Source organism: Neovison vison, chromosome 3 (assembly GCF_020171115.1).
Source record: "Neovison vison isolate M4711 chromosome 3, ASM_NN_V1, whole genome shotgun sequence".
Lineage (NCBI taxonomy): Eukaryota > Metazoa > Chordata > Mammalia > Carnivora > Mustelidae > Neogale > Neogale vison.
The window spans coordinates 83,668,544-83,685,970 of record NC_058093.1 but is presented as its reverse complement, the minus strand read 5'-3'; positions in this window follow the sequence as shown (position 1 = coordinate 83,685,970).

Genomic DNA, 17,427 nt, shown 5'->3' with positions numbered 1-17,427 from the left:
ATACCAACACATTGAGAATGACTGGGCAGAAAATTGAAAGAGGTTGGCTTATGGATATCATCACTGAGCCACAGAATCTACCCTGGATGTCCATGCTCTGAACAATCTTTATATAATACCTACTCACATCTGGATGAACCTCCCAGAACACAGAAAGCAAGACTCCAGAAAAACTAACTCCTAGAGTGAAGATACTGTTTCAGCTGAAACTCCTAACCCCTACTCCTCAAGAAAAAAAAAAATGGAGGGGGCGGATATTGGCTTGGGGAATAGTATGCCAAAAGCAGTCAGAAAAGCACCCATAAAGGCAGGTTTTCCTAGATCTTTGGCTCATCCTGCAGTTTGGAGGTGCATCAGTGATGCACTCACAGAGATGCCTCTGCACTCCCCATATTGTTCAGAGGGGCCACACAGAGTATTGGGAGGAATGCTTCTCTGCTGTGAAGAAAGGAGTGGGAGCCACGGGGAGATCATGGATGGGGTGAAGAGGCAACGTTTTCCTCGTAATTCCTATGATGATCATTTTAACTAAATTTGGTCTGTACAAATCTATAAAGTAAAGAAAGTGGCCCAACCAAGATCATCAGCATTGGTTCAATAGCACCCACCTACCCAGATCTCCAGGATGGCCCTGGCAGCAAACCATTCTTTGGGGTACCTCCCATCACCCCCTTTCCTAAACTCCTTTCAAATCTCCTACTCATCTGGGACCACAGTTTTATAAGGACAGGCAAATCACAGACTTCAAAAGCATGCTTGGAAAGAGGAACTGAAAATGTCAGTAATGAAATGACATGAGCTGGCAGGGCTGGCACATGCTCGGTGCTGTACCAGTAGCAAAGAGGAACTTAGCAAGCACGTAGGATCAGTCGGCTCATTTCCTCGGAGTATGACTATACCTACATTCTAACCAGTTATACAGAAACGACACCTTATACCTCCACTGTGCACTTTCATCATGTGTCATGCAAGTTTAAAACACTTGCATTTATTTGTGTACTGCATTAGTCCAAGAAATACATATATGATTCATGGTTTCTGAAATTTTTAAATCTGAATTCAGGTCAAATGAAAGAGGATAAGGAGGAGGAGGATAAGAAATATAAGGCACAGTCAGAAATGGAAGATAAAAAGAAAAAAAATAAACAAGTTTTCTAACTAGAGCTCTCCCTACAGATTTCCTCATTCCACACCCTTCCCTATTCAGGGAGGAAACAGAGAAGTTAATCTAGCACCAGCATGAAAATCCCTATTTCTATCATTCTTTTCCATTGCTTTTCTCAAGGGACTCCTTGTTTTCATCTCAACACCAAACTGTCAAACTGAAAGGTAAGAAAATTTTAATCATAAATTATTTGCATGGAAGCACATCAAGAATTTGCCACAAAAATATATATTTCTTAAAACATAAAAAATATTGCTTTTTGCACTTTATAGCTCTTTGGTTATATATCAGCGATATCTTATGGGCTCATAATAGACACACGGACTTGAGAAGGTTTCTCAGGCATGACCATGTCATTCCAAACTGGGGTTTCCAATAAGGGGATAAAAAAGACTGACAAATATTCAGCCAAAAATATCAACCAGAAACACAGTTTTCCTGATAACGGAGGTTTCTGTTTTATTTAATCACTGAGGTCTTGTGGGTACAAATCATTTCTCCCACATCCTCAAGGAGGGGTGCATGCAGGGGGAAGAGGGAAGGAAGTTCCCCATCTCTAAGGCTTCAGGCACTTCCTCCAGCTCGGCCTTCCAGAACTCCCTTCCCAACTTCCTGTTCCTCACTGGTTTCTATTCTGCATCATATGGCCTTTGATCTCCAACTCCTTTCAGTTCCTAGAAATGGAAATTTCAGTTTAGACTGAACATCAGATCCTCATCTGGATAAGCTTTTGGAGCTCCCTTGGTTCTACTTCAGACAATCAGTGAGCCAATCCCACCCACCCAATGCTACCCACCACCCCAGGTCTACGAGCCCAGATCAAGCTCCTTGAACCTAAAAAGGGATCAAAAATTAGCAAAAATTAGTTCTGTCAGCTCTGCCTTGACAGGTAAGCAAAAGGAAGCAAATGGAGACTGAACATAAACTGGCATGGATATATGATAACCAGATCTACTTTGGAAAATTCTGTGTTTTACCTGGAAATAGCACTGTCCTAGGAGCCAAAGAACTCTAAATGGCTGAGACCCTGATCAAACTAGTCAATTCTCTAAGGTCCATGATGAAAATATTTGGACCACTGAGTCCCTGAAATCCCTTTCAGATCTAAAATTCCATGGGTAGATAAAATGAGTGGATCAGGAAGCACAGGTGTATAAACTTTCTAGTAATAAATGATCCTTAAACAATACAAGAAACTGGGGGAGCCTTCGAAGAGGCACCAAGCAGGCAAAACTCAGGACAGCTGCGTTCTCTTCGGTTTCTCCATTTCTCTTCAAGAGAAGGAGGCAAAGATTTGGTTTTAGGCAGACTGATTAGCAAAGAGGAGAAAATCAAAGGTACTTATTTATAGGATTCTTAGCTCCAGCCATTTTCCTAGTTCAGTGAATGTTAAATGGGGATGAGGAAGGTAGATTTGCAGCCTTGCAATCTGATTCTTTTAAAGTTCTAGAGGCTTTGGTTCAAAAAGAACATATTACCAATTTGCATCCCATTTGGAGTGCCTAAATATTAAGTTTTAAAAAGCCCAAACTTAAAGTATGTACAATAAAATAAACAACAATCCCCTGGGCTCTATTCAAGTACAGCAAAGAATACATATTTTGTCTTAATTGAATCACATTCTCAGTAGGAAAAGCAGTACAACAAGCATACAAATGCCCGGATTTACCCTTCTAAAGTAAGGAGCACATCCAGAAAGCAAGGCTTGTCCTTGACAAATTCTGTCTTCCACTTCCTTGACTTGCACATCAAATTTCTGCTTCTCTCCAACTAGTTTTCATTTCCCAGAAGCCTTATTCTTAGCTGTCAGCTAAGCTAGTCTCTCTACAGATAATGGCTTTTAGCTGATATTGGTTTAAGGTGTTTCTTTTCCCAGGTGTATTTGCATATATAAGTGAAAGCTTTAAAATTATCAGCCTTAGGTCTAAGGAACTAATTATAATATGGGGGAAGAATAGAATGGAATTTAGGAAAGTGTTTTGGTGGAAAATTCTCGATTGGCCCACTCCACTTGTCAAAGCTCAAGGGAGAGTTGCAAATAAATATCAAGATACTTAAGCCAGAAACTGTCACCTGCTGGGCTTTTACATGTGTTTTAGTTGCAAGTGACAAAAACACATTTCAAATCAGCTTGAGTAAATACGGCACTGTGCTTGCTCATGGCATTCAAGAAAGGAAGAAGAGTAAGACACGGCGAGAGCAGGGCCACTGTTGAACCTCTGGAATCACTGGAACTGGGGACTCGAGCACGCACTGCACTTCTACTCTAGTCCTCATTCCTGCCTCTCTGCCCATCCACTGTCTCCTCTCCCCCTGCAGAATGATGGTCTTTGAATTAGAGGATCCACAGCCTTTGAGAGTTGCTAAGTTGTACATCTTATAGATTTAATCCCTAAGAAGAGGCCCTCAAGCTCTCTCTGGATACTGGTCCCTCCAAGGAAAGTACTCTGTAGCCCACTTTGAATCAGCCTTAGACCATCATTTGGGTCCAGAGGGAGGACTGCTGGGATTGGCCCACTTCCCATGGTGGACCTGCCAGGAAGCCTGGGAACATGAAAGGATGCTAAGGTGTTTATTCCTACGTTAACTGTGAGGATGGAGGGAAGGGGTGGGTATGGGGGCAATTTTTAGTAAAGGGATCCTGGCAGACAATCCCACGTGCCAGAAGTCCTCTACAGCTGGCAACAGCGCAGTGCTGCTCCAAGCCCCAGTGTCTCACATTGGCAGAAAATCCTCACTCCTTCAATACAGGACACCACGTGGCTGGGCTCCCTGGGGACTATAAAGAACATAGCCTTCTTAGGCTAAACTGTTGTAGTATAGAGGCAGCAGCAAGATAATATCCAGGAGACACCCAAATAGGAGAAAGGGATTTGGTAGGTACTATACATTATACTGATATCCAATAGTCCACACCTACTAGTCTCTGGGAATTCCCAAAAAATAATTGAGGGTGGGAGCACGGGGAGCTTTGTGGAGACTGGAGTTTATGTAACAGCAGTTAGATGTTAGAGCTAGCCGTGTAAGAAATAATGCTGTCAGTGTAGAAAAGAAGGGCATGGGGCTAAGAGCTAGGGCTCTGGAGATACACTGCTTGGGTTCAAATTCTTGCTCCACTGTTTCCCAGCTGTAGGATCTTGGGAAAGTGGCTAGTGCCTCTGTGCTTCAGGTTTTTCATCTGTAAAAGGGAAATAATAATAGTACTTAAATCACATAGTCATTGTAAGGATTCGATTATATACGTGAAAGCACTTTTTAAAATTTTATTCCCCAAACAGATGTAGACAGAGACCTTTTGGAAATTAAAAACCTGTCCAAATCCAAAGAATAAGTCTCCAGTAGTTAAATTACAGATAATAGGAGGCTATTTCAGGGCAGAGAGCTCTACCTAATACTTGAGTCTACCCATTATACAGACACTACCCACCCTGATTTCAGGTTCCCTGTGCCAGATAAGAAGCAGGTGTTTCAAACCCTTTCTCTCTTCTTATCATATCTCTGAGAGTCTAATCTCAACTAGCTTTCTGATGGCTTAGGAAGTCTCAAGCCCAACGAAGACCACTCCTCAAAGTTTGTGTCTCATCCCCACTGATTTTAGTCTCTAGAACCTGAAACTTCAGAGTCTTTAAGAATTATTGGGGAGAGGTGGGGGAGGAAGAGGAATTACGTCCCGAAAGGACTGAGGAATAACTCACAATGGCTCCCTGACAGAGACGGGAAATATAAGAGCATACATGGTGCAGCCTGGTGCAGCCACAGCCCAGGCCATCTCAGAGACAAACAACATCACCCAGCTGTCCTCCAGTACAAGGTCAAGGCAAACAGATCCATTCTTGGGTACCTATCATGGCTCTGAAATAATAGGGAGCCAGAAGACTACCAGGTTCCTCCAGGGTCCCAAAGATCAAAGAGCGGCAATATCCAGGTCGGCTGCACCACTGCCGCCCGCAGTCAGGAAAACGCCAGCTCAGATACAAAATGGAAAAGTGGACTCCTTTGAACTGTTGACTGAAGATAACCATTGGTTGTGAGTGCAGTGAGTGTTTTTCTTTCTCTCTCTCTTAAAAGGAAGTTGCTAAACTTGTTACTGGAAAGAGTCAGATTCCTTAGATTGTTCCATATGCCCAAATCTGACAGTTACACTGGCACACTTTGGTTCCCCATTTCAAAAACGTGTGTGGAGACACAACTGAGCGACTTCCATGTCACATCCTGTTCTCTCAATCCAGCTTTTGACATTTGCGGAGTACTCTTCCAAGGGAATAAACGAAGCGCAGATAGAACTCAGTCTTTTCCCTTTAAGCCATCTCTTCCTTTAACATATTCTTCATCAAAGATGCACTAGAAAACACTGTCTAGTGCGTAGAGAAGGTGTAATTTTTCAGTTTCTCACTGAGACGCAGGTTGGCAAATAGGTTAATTTTAACTTCACAGATTGCAAGGTGTGTGAATAGAACAGCTATATCAAGAACAAAATAGAGCTGAGAAGAAAGAGCTGCTCTGAACCACCAAGCTGTTTCATCCCTAAGGTCAGAAAGGTCATTAGGGGCTATTGCATTAACTACTACAACGGCACTGGGGTGAGGAATTTCAACAATATGCACCCCTTTGATTCTTATCAGGAATAGAGGCAGGAGTGGACCGTGAAGGCAAGAAAGGGACACCCGAATTTTTCATAGATAGTAACTGTAACTAACACTGATTAAGTGCTTACTGTATGCCAGGCACCAGACTGAGAATATAACACATAGGCTCTCATGACAATTTCAGTCTCCTTTTGAAGATGGAGGAGCTAGGGCTCAGAGAAGTTAAATAATTGGTTGAAATCACACAGCTGATAAGTAGTGTTGCTGAGATTCTCTCCAAGGTCTCTCTAGGTTCAGAGCCCCACCCCGTTTCTCTCTCCTGGCTTGTGCCATAAACCCAGTGATAAAAAAATCAATTGCTGGCAATGTTCGGTTGCCTGGGGCCTCTCACATGGTTTATGGACGACCCAGCCTTACCACCTTCTTCCCAGCACCCATCGTTAGACCCTCTCTTAGAACAGCAGGCCCATGGTTGTGGGGGGTGAGGGGGTGCGCGGAGGGCAGGGGAAAGAGGAAAAACAAACTGATTGACCTGACGCACCTGGTACCAAACCCATGGAGGAAATAATTAAAACCAATGGGTAGACTGAGATTTAGGGATTATCTGCGTGTTTCGGTTATCAAAAGTATTCACTGTTCTTCATAAACCTACATAATCAACTTGTCTCCAAAGCAGTTTTGTTTGCTTTGCCCTTTTACCCACCTAATTAGCCTAGACAAAGACTTTCCCTCTGATTTTAGATGAACAAAGTCATTCTATATGAAACATAACTGGTTCTGCAAGTCACACAGCAGCAAGGGCCCACCCTTAGATTAAATACAATTTAGGGCCAGTAATGAACAAGGTCATTAAATTATTTTAAGGTCTCTTACTCCCACTGCCTATCCAACCAGAGTGTGCTTATTCATTCTCAAGTGCCAAAAAAGTCCACAGGAGGATATTATGTTCATCTTAATAGTGAGTGGAACGTAAAGGGTGTAGCTTCAGTAAAAGTGACTTGGGTTCAGAGTTATGTCATTCCCTGGGTATAGACACTAGTCTCAGTGACAGAAAATACACACACACACAAATACGTACTCGAACAAATGTGTTTTCAATGATACTATATTGAATTAAGTAAAGCTTTTTTAAAGACTGTTTAAACAACTGAGTATTAACCTCAGGATATTCAATAGCTGCCCTGGGGAAGGAGGGCAGCCTGCTGTTCCTGCTGGGTTTGGGGCCAGACAGAGCTGGGGCAGCATGGAGTGCTGATGTTTGTAACTCTGTATATTAAATAAACATTTCTTCTTGGAGGCCTTCTCAGGCTTTGGAAAAGAGAGCTCCCTTTTACATCTTTTGGACAAATTTCCCCCTCTTGAATGAAATATGTCTATTCCCAGAGCTCACAGCAGACCCCGATTGATAAACAGACACTGGTGGAGACTGCCGGCTGCACACTCACACACAGGTCCTCCACTTCTCCCCAGAGCACAGGGAGACCCTATTTCCCACACTCCCCTGCAGTTAGATATGGCCACTGGGAGATGGAGAGAAGTGAGTTGGGGGAAATCGGAGGGGGAGACAAACCGTGAGAAACAAAGCCAAGGGTTTTAGAGGGGAGAGGGGTGGGGGGTTAGGTGAGCCTGGTGGTGGGTATTAAGGAGGGCACGTATTCCAAGGAGCCCTGGGTGTTGTGCATAAACAATGAATTTTGGAACACCAAAAAAAAAAAAAAATTAAATTAAATTAAGTTTAAAAAAAAAAAAAAAGACATGACCATGGAGCAGTGAAATATGGGCAGAAGAGATGCATGCCACCTCCGGACCTGGCCCACAAAAGCCTTCCATACGTGCTCCTCTGCACTTGTCCCCTACCAGCTGTGCACTTGGAAGCACCTAAAGATGGCACAGCCTCTGTCGGCCCAGGCCCTACATGACTTCATGGAAGACGGCCACCCTTCTGGTTTGTTCACTTGCCCGGTATCATTATACAAGCAAGAAATATACTTCTATGCTGTCTTAGCCAGAATATATTTTCGGGTCTATTCTTCTGGCAATTCACCTATCCTACCTAATACAGACACATTCTTCAGCCAAAAATCAACTCCAAATTTGTTAAAATCATTTCAGTTTCGACTGACCTCCTGGGTATTACTCAGCAGAAGCATTAACCACCTATGGATAAGTTCTGTTATTTACCTAGAAGCCCAGCTACACAGAGTAGCTTGACTCTGAATCAACATCTATAAATCAGAACCTGTGCCCTTGAGACTTTTCACGTAAGACTCATTTTGAAACAACTGATGGTTTTCTTTCAGGGAACCTTGACACATGCAAAGTAGCCTTCTTAATTCACAGGCCAGGAGTTTTCTAGTGATACCTCTGTTGCAGCCTATCTGGTGAAGGAATACTTAGGTTTTTGAAGTGGTCCCCAGGAATCTCACAATGAATTTCTCTGTTGCCATATAGTAACTGTTTGGTAAGATTATTTTATTTACACACATTATGCATCAATTCCCATCGCAACTGAAGACATGAAAAGGATATTCAGTGTTTCATACAGTGTAAAGACCAAGTCGAAAACAAGGCGCATACAACCTGCATAAGGTGGAGGCTGTTTTCTTCAATATTCCACGCAATTACTCTGAAGTATTTTTTAAGTGGTTTCAAAAAAACGTTTTCAAATGATTTTTTAAATCTGCATAAATAGTATGCTTAAATTATCTGTTAAAGTATGCAAATTGGTTTTTTTTACATACAAGAATATCAATCCCCCCTTCCTCATTCTTCCCTCCCCTTTACTAAAAAACAAGTATTTTGAAGAAATTATTTGATTTCTTAGTTTCTGACCTCACAGATTGTTGGAACAGGAAATCAGAAACGGACCTGAGCAGAGGGCAGTCCTAGAAATTGGGGAGGGAGTAAAGAAAAAGATAAAAGAGAAGATGTGAGGGGAAGAAAAGGTTATCTAAGCTTTTTTTTTTTTTTTTAAAAAAAAAAAGGAGGGGGGTATAGTGCCATGCTCACACAACTGGGGCACATGGGGTTGGAAGGGGGAGCTGAGGGAGTGCCCCAACTAGCAGTGCAGTGACTGAAAGGAAGATGAGTCAGCTTGAAGCAGTTCAGTAAGGACACCAGTACACTAAGATTTTGTTGACCTGGGAATTATAAATTCATTTACTTTTTTTTTTTTTAGAGTACTTTTACTTTAAATGCTCAAATCATATTAGTACTCGTACAAATGAAGTTCTCCACCTAAACCTTGCAAAGTGCTCCCTCCACATTTTTGATGGAGCCTCGTAAGGAGTGAGTCCTACGTGCTTAGGAGCAACTGTCTGCTAGTCACCATCGCATGTCGTATCTGGTTAATGTCCACTACCTTATCCCAAGAAGACTCTTGGTTGCCGTTGGTAACAGAGCCCTTACAAAATCACCAAACAGCTCCTGGGTGGGAAACTGGGGGCACTAGTGGTTATTGTAAAATGAAAAAGCCAAATGAATGACCTGGGGCTGGTCATCCACCTGTCCTCTCATCCAAATGTAGCTCATGTTAATCACTGGCCAAATTAAGTAACCCTTTGGTGATACGTTCTCTCCACACTTCAGTTCCTCCTCTGTTTCCTCTAATCTTGATTTCTTTATAAACATGTCTTGAAGGCAAAAGGAATCTGATCTCAAAATGGATTCCTGTTTTGGTTTTTGAGGTCTGCCAGTAATTTGTACCATCTAAGGACATCAGAAGCAGCTATTTTGACCATAACCAGATGGCTGCAGCTTCCCAAATTATCTGTATCTTCAGTGTAACATTTTTTTCCCATTTGTTTTATGGAACTTTTTGTGAGTCTATTGGTATCTTTTATTTCAGCAATGAAAATTCCCCCAAGGAACATCTTTTCAGCCTCCCTCTCAGCTTTTTCCTAATAGTTGTAAATTGTGAGGTTCAAATATGAACTGAATAATCTGTTCAACTTTATAATGCTGCAAAGAAACATTAGTAACTTCCTGGTAGGCCATGCAAATTTATACAGAAAAATTAGTCTGGTTCCAAGGCTAAATGTCTCATTCACTATCCCTCCAACAGCCCCAAAACCAGACTCAAAAAAAAAAAAAGAAAGAAAGGAATTTTGAAAAAATACTATAAACTTTGTGTATATCAAGTTTCATATATTATGTAAGAAGGGTGTGTGTGTGTGTGTGTGTGTGTGTGTGTGTAAAACTTTAGAGAATTAAGGTTATACAAAAGTCTAAATTTCAACTGAAATTGGGAAAAAATTGAAAAGAAGACCCTAAATTCTGATAATTGGATTTTATATAGAGTTAGTAATAAGAATTGGCTTGATTAGGAAAGGATTTACATGGAAACATGAGAAAATTGTAATAACCATCACTAAACTGAAACTTAACTATGCGATTATGCAAGTGCTCTCTCTCTCTCCTTTCTTAGAGATAGGCTCCTCTTTAGAAAGATGACAAGCTTGATCCCTCTCTTTTCCTCACACAGGCCAAGGGTAGGAGATGGGGACCAAGAAGTCTGTATAAGACCAGCAGAACTATCTTTTGTACACATGCCAGTTCTTCAGCTGCATCTTTGTGCAGACTGCTGTTACTCTGACAACACAGTGATAAATAATAATGCCTCTTTCAACATAGCCTGCCTTGGCAAAGGCTTCAACTGGCAGTTAAGTAGGAAACCAGACAGAAAAGGGAAGATGGCTGTGAAGCAAGGAGGAGAACTAAGGTGAAGGAAGTTATGGTACAGCAGAGAGGGTTGGAGTATTCATTGGCATTTTTCTGCACCTGATTTACATTTCTTATGCAGTGTCTTAAGTTTGTGGGGGAAGATCCAACTTGGATTAAGAGACTGACCTGAGGAATGGCTCAAGGTCATTTCTTTAACCTCTCTGTGCCCTTGTTTATTTCCCAACCATAAATTAAGAAGAACAATTCCTTGTGATTTTTCCAGGGTAACTCTGAGAGTTTGAGATGCTTTCCATGTTGTACTGTCAGAATAGGGTAGATTATGCCAAGGTTAAAAGAGAAAAATAAACTAAAATCTTTGGGTTTTAACATGATACGAGTTGATTACCTCACAAAGTCCATGGCACACCTGGGCCACTCTCCAGGGTAGCTGTTCTCCAAGTCTCAATGTGGCATCCATGCTGCTCAGATCCTGGGACTCTACCATCTCTCCACAAGTACCCCTCCATGCCAAGGGTGGCAGGAGAAAAGAGACTGGAAAGATCCATGGCACGGCCTCTCACAGCCAGTTGGCCAGAACTCATCATCTGACCTCTCTCAAGGTTGACAGGGAAGCAAGGAAGGTACAGTTTTCCCATGTACCTAGAAGAATTAAGTGAGAACTAAAAGTGTCTTCTGCCGAGTCATGTGAGGAAACACATGAACTATATATATAAAATGATTTAAATATTTTAGAAACCATAGATAACAGTGTGACAAATTAACAATAAACTGATAAGAACCTTAAGAAACAGAATCTTTGTGCCCAAGACTCAGCCATATGCGAGGGCTGCTGAAGATAATTCTTGTAGTTCCTTCACTCAGAGAACTTTCACTCTTGTTGGGGAGACAAGATATGCTTCAAAGAAATGAGGCAGGCAGACCCAGGACAAATAGCTCTGTGTTAGGAGCCAGAACACTTGGATTCTACTACCAGATCTGTCACTTACTAACTGCATCACCTTGGACAAGTACCTTAGTCATTCTTGGGTTTCTCCTCTGAAAACTGCGTGTAAAAGCATCTGCTTTATCTACCATACAGGGCTGTGGTGAGGACCAGTTGAAATGACCTCTGTACCTGAGACCTGTGAATGACAACGTGTTCTCCACATACAAGCTATAACCACAGACTAAGACTAAACAGAATGGTAGTACTTGAACTTGAACCATTTATTGAGCACCTATTCTTTTATAGACTTTACATAGGCTTTCTCTTCTTGGGGTTTGGCTGTGGATTTAAACAGGAAGAGAAAAAGAAAAGAAACTCAATTCCCTGTGTGGCAAGCGGTTTGAAACAGATGGAGGGGCTGGATTTGTGAGGAAGGCCTGGTGTTAAAGACAAAAAGAGATGAAAAGTTTCTGGAGATTTGTGGTTGCACAACAATGTAAATATATTTAACACTACTGAACTGTATACTTAAAAATGCTGAAGATGGCAAATTTTGTGTTATGTGTATTTTACCACAATTAAAAATTTAAAAACAAAAACCAAACAAAGCAAAAGACAATGAGAAGGTGAATGTGAATAACACCAATGGTTTCTGGGAACCTGAGTAGTTAGTTGTAAGGAAGGGCCCATTGATGAAGAAATTTTAAAGGCAGGCTAAGAGAGGTGGCTTAGGTCCAGGTGTTAATAAGAAGCTGTGATAGGTTCTTGGATAGGAGAGTGACATGACAAAAATGTTGTTTAACAAGATTAATTGGGCACAGTATTCAGGATGAATATATCCAGAGAGAGGCTAGGAACACAGGCCACATATGATTGTTTCCTGAATCTAGAGGAACATGATTAGGGCCTAAGTTAGTGAATAGCGAGGAAGAAAATTTGGCCATGAAGACAAAAACCAATATATTGTGCCACTGATTAGATAAGGAGAATAATGGGAAGAGGAGGATCACGGTGCCCCAAAGTTCAAATGTGGAAGGTAGCAAAAATGACTTTGTACCCTTTAACTGTCATCATATAAGGAGAGCCATATTAAATACTTGATATAATGGAAAATTTGTGATTACTTAATAATAAAATGAGAGTTAGAAACAAATTGTTCATTTTAGTCTATTTGAAGTGGTCACATGAGCTCTTTCTCTTGCAGGGTTAGACTGAGGTGTGAGAAGTATATGTCATACCTTTGTTCCATCCCTCTCCAGGCCATCTCCCCATTACTTCTGAACAAATCCACAGTCCTCTCAGCCTAACACTCAAGGCCTTGAATAGTCTGTCCATCCCATATTCTTCTGAACCTTTGACTCGCTACTCCCTTGCATACCCTCTTAGGCTTCCCACACCAGACTGCTTAAGGCTTCCACAAACAGGTCCGTGCAGTTTCTCACCTCCATGCCTTTACTTCTTCAGTTCCGTCTGTTTAGAAGTCTCTTTCTTCTGCTGTGCCGAGGAATTTGCCATCCTTTGCCCTATGCCCCAGAATAATTTTGTTCATGTAGAACGTAATTTGATACATTCGATTTGAGATTAAGACTAACTGAATGTAGGGGCTTCTTGGTGGCGCAGTCAGCTAAGCAGCCTGCTCTTGATTTCAGCTCTAGTCATGATCTCAGGATTGTAAGATCAAGCTCCATGTAAGGCTCTGAACTCAACTTGCAATCTGTTTGAGCTTCTTTCCCTCTCCCTCTACCTCTCCTTCCCGCTTGTGCATACGAACTCTCTCTCTCTTGCTTTCTCAAATAAATAAATCTTTAAAAAACAAACAAACAAAAAGAATAGCTGAATACCTGTTCCTCTATCTTTAGGGTGACCACTTCATTCACATTTGTCTGGCACCACTCCTTTTTGAAACTGACAGAACTATGTCCTAGAAAACCTATCAATCTCAGTATGGTGGCTGGCCAACCTACACTTCTTTGTTATATCACAAACCAAAGGATAGAAATCATTTGAGCTGTTTCCTTCTTCCCTTTTTTTTTTTTTTTTTAAGATTTTATTTATTTATTTGACAGACAGAGATCACAAGTAGGCAGAGAGGCAGGGAGAGAGAGAGGAGGAAGCAGGCTCCCTGCTTAGCAGAGAGTCCGATGCGGGGCTAGATCCCAGGACCCTGAGATCATTACCTGAGCCAATGGCAGAGTCTTTAGCCCACTGAGCCACCGAGGCACCCCCATCTGAGCTATTTATATAAGCACCTTATTTGTATTGTCTCAATTATCACAGTCTCCAATGAGAAAGGCATTATTAGTCTCTTTTACAGATGAAGAAATTGAGGCTCAGAGAAGGTAAGTAGCATGTTTGGGAAATGGGAGAGCCAAGACTGGAACCAAAGCTGTCTGATTTTCTACCCCATTCAATGGAGAGTCAGATATCGAAAGGAGTTGGAGCAGGAGGCTGACAAATGTTTCCCCATGTGTGTCCTATACCCAAATCCTGTTTTTATCTAAAAAAAAAAAAAAACCACACACATTATTTACTTATTTGAGGAAGAGAGTATACATGCACAAGTGGGGCAGAGGCAGAGGCAGAGGGAGAGAGAGAATCCACCTGTACACAGAGCCCAGTGCGGGGCTTGAGCCCACAACTCCTGAGATCATGACCTGAACTGAAATCAAGAGTTGAAGGGTTAACTGACTGAGCTACCCAAGCTTTCCTTATTAAAGAGTTATTTATTCCACATTCCAGATATGGCAATGAATAGTTAATAAATACTCAATAAATGTTCATTGAATTGAGGTTAACTGATTGATAGACACCAAATGTGAAGAATAAGAGAAATGGACAAAGAATAAGGGGGTCATGAAAGAGTAATAAGAACTAATTTTCAACAATACACAGAACAGGATAGCAATGGTGCCACTAGTTAGAGCTTAAGATAAAATTATATAGTCTGACTGCTCTCTCAAGTCTCACCTCCTTTCAATCAGATGGAAACCAGGCCCTTTTTCAACATTTTCTCAGTACATTTCCAAGTATTACTTCTCATTATTCTTATATTATTCCATTTGCATTTTAAGCATACAGTGTAAAGGCTGGAAAACAATGAAACATGCAAATAAGGAAGCTGAAAGTGTTCTTTGAAAAGTTAAGTGATGAAAAGTAATGGCACTGGAGTTCTTTAAATGCAATACATTATCTCTTAAATCCAATTTTCTGTTCTTTTCCTACCTTCCCCCTGCTTTTGTTACTCTCTGCTTTGAAAAAAAAAATACAACTCCACAATAGTATTTTTGTAGGGAAAAGTAACTTTTAGAGCTTGAATTATTTGTTTTGATCTTATAAGCGTAATGCTTTTTTGGAGAAAAAATTTAACCTAGATGGAAAATTTTATGACAATTCTCCATCATTCTTCTCCTAAATGGATTATCAAATTAATCCAGAATTATTTAATATTGAGTATTCTAAAAACTTGGACTACCATGGGGGTGCAAGGCCCCAAGTTAGTGACCTAAATTCAATTAAGAGATATTTTTAACGAACTGGATCATAACACGGTCATTCCGGCAGGGCTTCCCTGTGAGAAGCTACATTTTATAATTTCTGTTTACATAAAGTAAGCTTTTAAACTGTTCTCTTTCACAATCTGCAAATTCTTAGGGAAAAAAAAAGAAAGAAAGAAAGAAACCATTTCTACTTTATTAACCTGCTTTTCAGTGCCCAAAATAGCCTTCCCCATGGATCAATTGAGAATAAATATATTTTCATGATGACAATAGGGACAATGGCCACAGAAATATTCTTTCAGGATGCTGGAATGGTCAGCAAATCATTCTATATCTATTTTCAAATAAACTTAAGAGAAGTTGAAAGATCTCTGGGCTCACAGAATGCCTATGTGAGCCAAGCCCCAACCACCTCATCGTAAACTCTGGGCTCCTTCCCTTCCTCTCACAGCTGGGCCCTGGCCAGATTCTTTCCAGATCTGGTTGTTTCTTCTCCCCCTTAGGAGATAATCTTGGATAGCATCAGCCCTCAAGCAACAAGTCATCAGTGTAAGAAAATTATTTATCTCAGTTCAGAAATTTGTTAAGACAGGTCTTATATGAACCACGAGGTAGATGAAGCTTATCTTTAGCTCAACCTTTGGCGTTTACAACCTCCTCATTCCGCAATTTCTCCCACTGCAGGCCTTCTTTCTCAGCACCCTGAGGGGTATCTCCTACTCCTACCTTCACAAGCTACTCTCTTCAAGTTTTCACCTTCTTCTCCCAAGAGAATTTGCATTTTAAATACAGAAAGTTCCCTACCCCACCCCGACACATGGAAGCAAGTTTAGTATTTTTATTTGTAAAACAAAAACACACTTATTTCATAAAATACAGGAAATTATAAAGAAGAAAATAAAAATCACCCATCATCGCACCATCTGGCAATGGGATATAGCCTCCCAGATTACCTTCTAAGCTTGCATGCATATACAAATGAATGAGACCATGAATACACTCTATGTGGTAATCTCTTCTTCCCCTGTACTCTTGAATTAATAAGGGCACTCAAAGCTCTTTCTTTTAAGTGCCTTAATAAATGCCAGCAGGATCTGAATCTAACATTTTGTGTTTTCCTGGACTCTCTCTCTCTCACCCCCCCACCACCACCACCATTTGGTCAGAATGCTAGAGAGAAAGAAATCACATTTCACTCTACAGCTAGATTCAGAACAATCCGCCAATAGGGCCCTAACTCCCGCCCACTACTGGGCTCTCCAAAGACAAAACTCCAGGCCTTGCTCTTCCTCTTTGTCCTCCTAAAGTACTCCAAACACAAACTTTCTTCATTCACTGAGTAGGCCTTTCAAACTGACTCTGGGAAACTATTTTCTCTTACTGCTTTGATTATTTCTTCCCCTTCACTTTCCCTGTTCTTTTTCTCCAAAGATGTTGGACCCCCTGGTTTGGCCCCTTATCTCATGCATTTTCATCTATTCCATTTCTTTGTATTACGGCTTCACATTCCAGGAGATTTCCCCTACTTCATTTTCCAGCTTTTGCACTAAATTCTTTTTACATAGGCAATGATATTTTTATTCTTTAAGAGGTCTTACATCCCTGATTGCTCTTATTTTATGTAATATTTTCTTGACTATGAGTATTTTTCTTTTAAGGTCTTATTCTGTTCCCTAAATGATTGAGGTTTCCTTCAAGTTTCATTTTTTGTTTGTTTATCTTGGTCTTTCCTATTCATGCTGCTAGATTTCTCTGTGTTCCTCGGCTGTCCTATCACACTTAAGAAAAAAGGATTAAGAGGCTGCTGAGGGTCCCACTGTTGCAGCACAAACCAATTGCTTCGTGGGAGAGTTCTTTTCTGAGTCAAAAACCTAACAGAGAACTGAGACAGAAAACGCAGGCTTCCTTTGGGGAGTGAGGGTAAGAGCCAACTCTGAGGCTGCAGACCCTATCCCAGTACACTTCCCAAACAAAAAGAGCGCCAGCCCCCATGTCAAATGCCTTCACTTTCCTCCTAGGTTAGTTCAATTGTTAAAGTGATGAGGTCTCAGAATATTTTCCTGGGAGTAAATGATGCTAGGTTTCTAGTGATAGCACTCATTAGCACGGGTGCACAATCTCTCACCCAATTCTGAAATCCAAAGATCTCTAAAAACCAAATATTATTTTCCTAAGTTTGGGACTGACTCATTAGATAGCAAATCTGACCTGAACGGACTGAAGCTATATATGGTCTTTATTTATCTACTTAGGTGTAGAAATACTACAGTTTGGTTATAAGGTGCTGTCCCAGACCTATATGAAATATATATTCCTCCAAGACCCCATTTTTTCAAAGAGTTTTCTCAAAACAAAAGATTGGTGGCTCAAAAGATAAACCGAAGAAAAAACTAATTTATACTTTTAGATAGTTCTATTTTAATAGCAGTTTTGTTGTTGGAGGTTTTTACTGGTCATAGCTAGTTGTTGGTTTTTGTTTGTTTGTTTGTTTTCCCTATGAAAGTTCAGAAGGAAAAATGTCTTAGGATTCAGTTTTAGCCAAGGTACCCCATTTATGCACAAATAGTAACA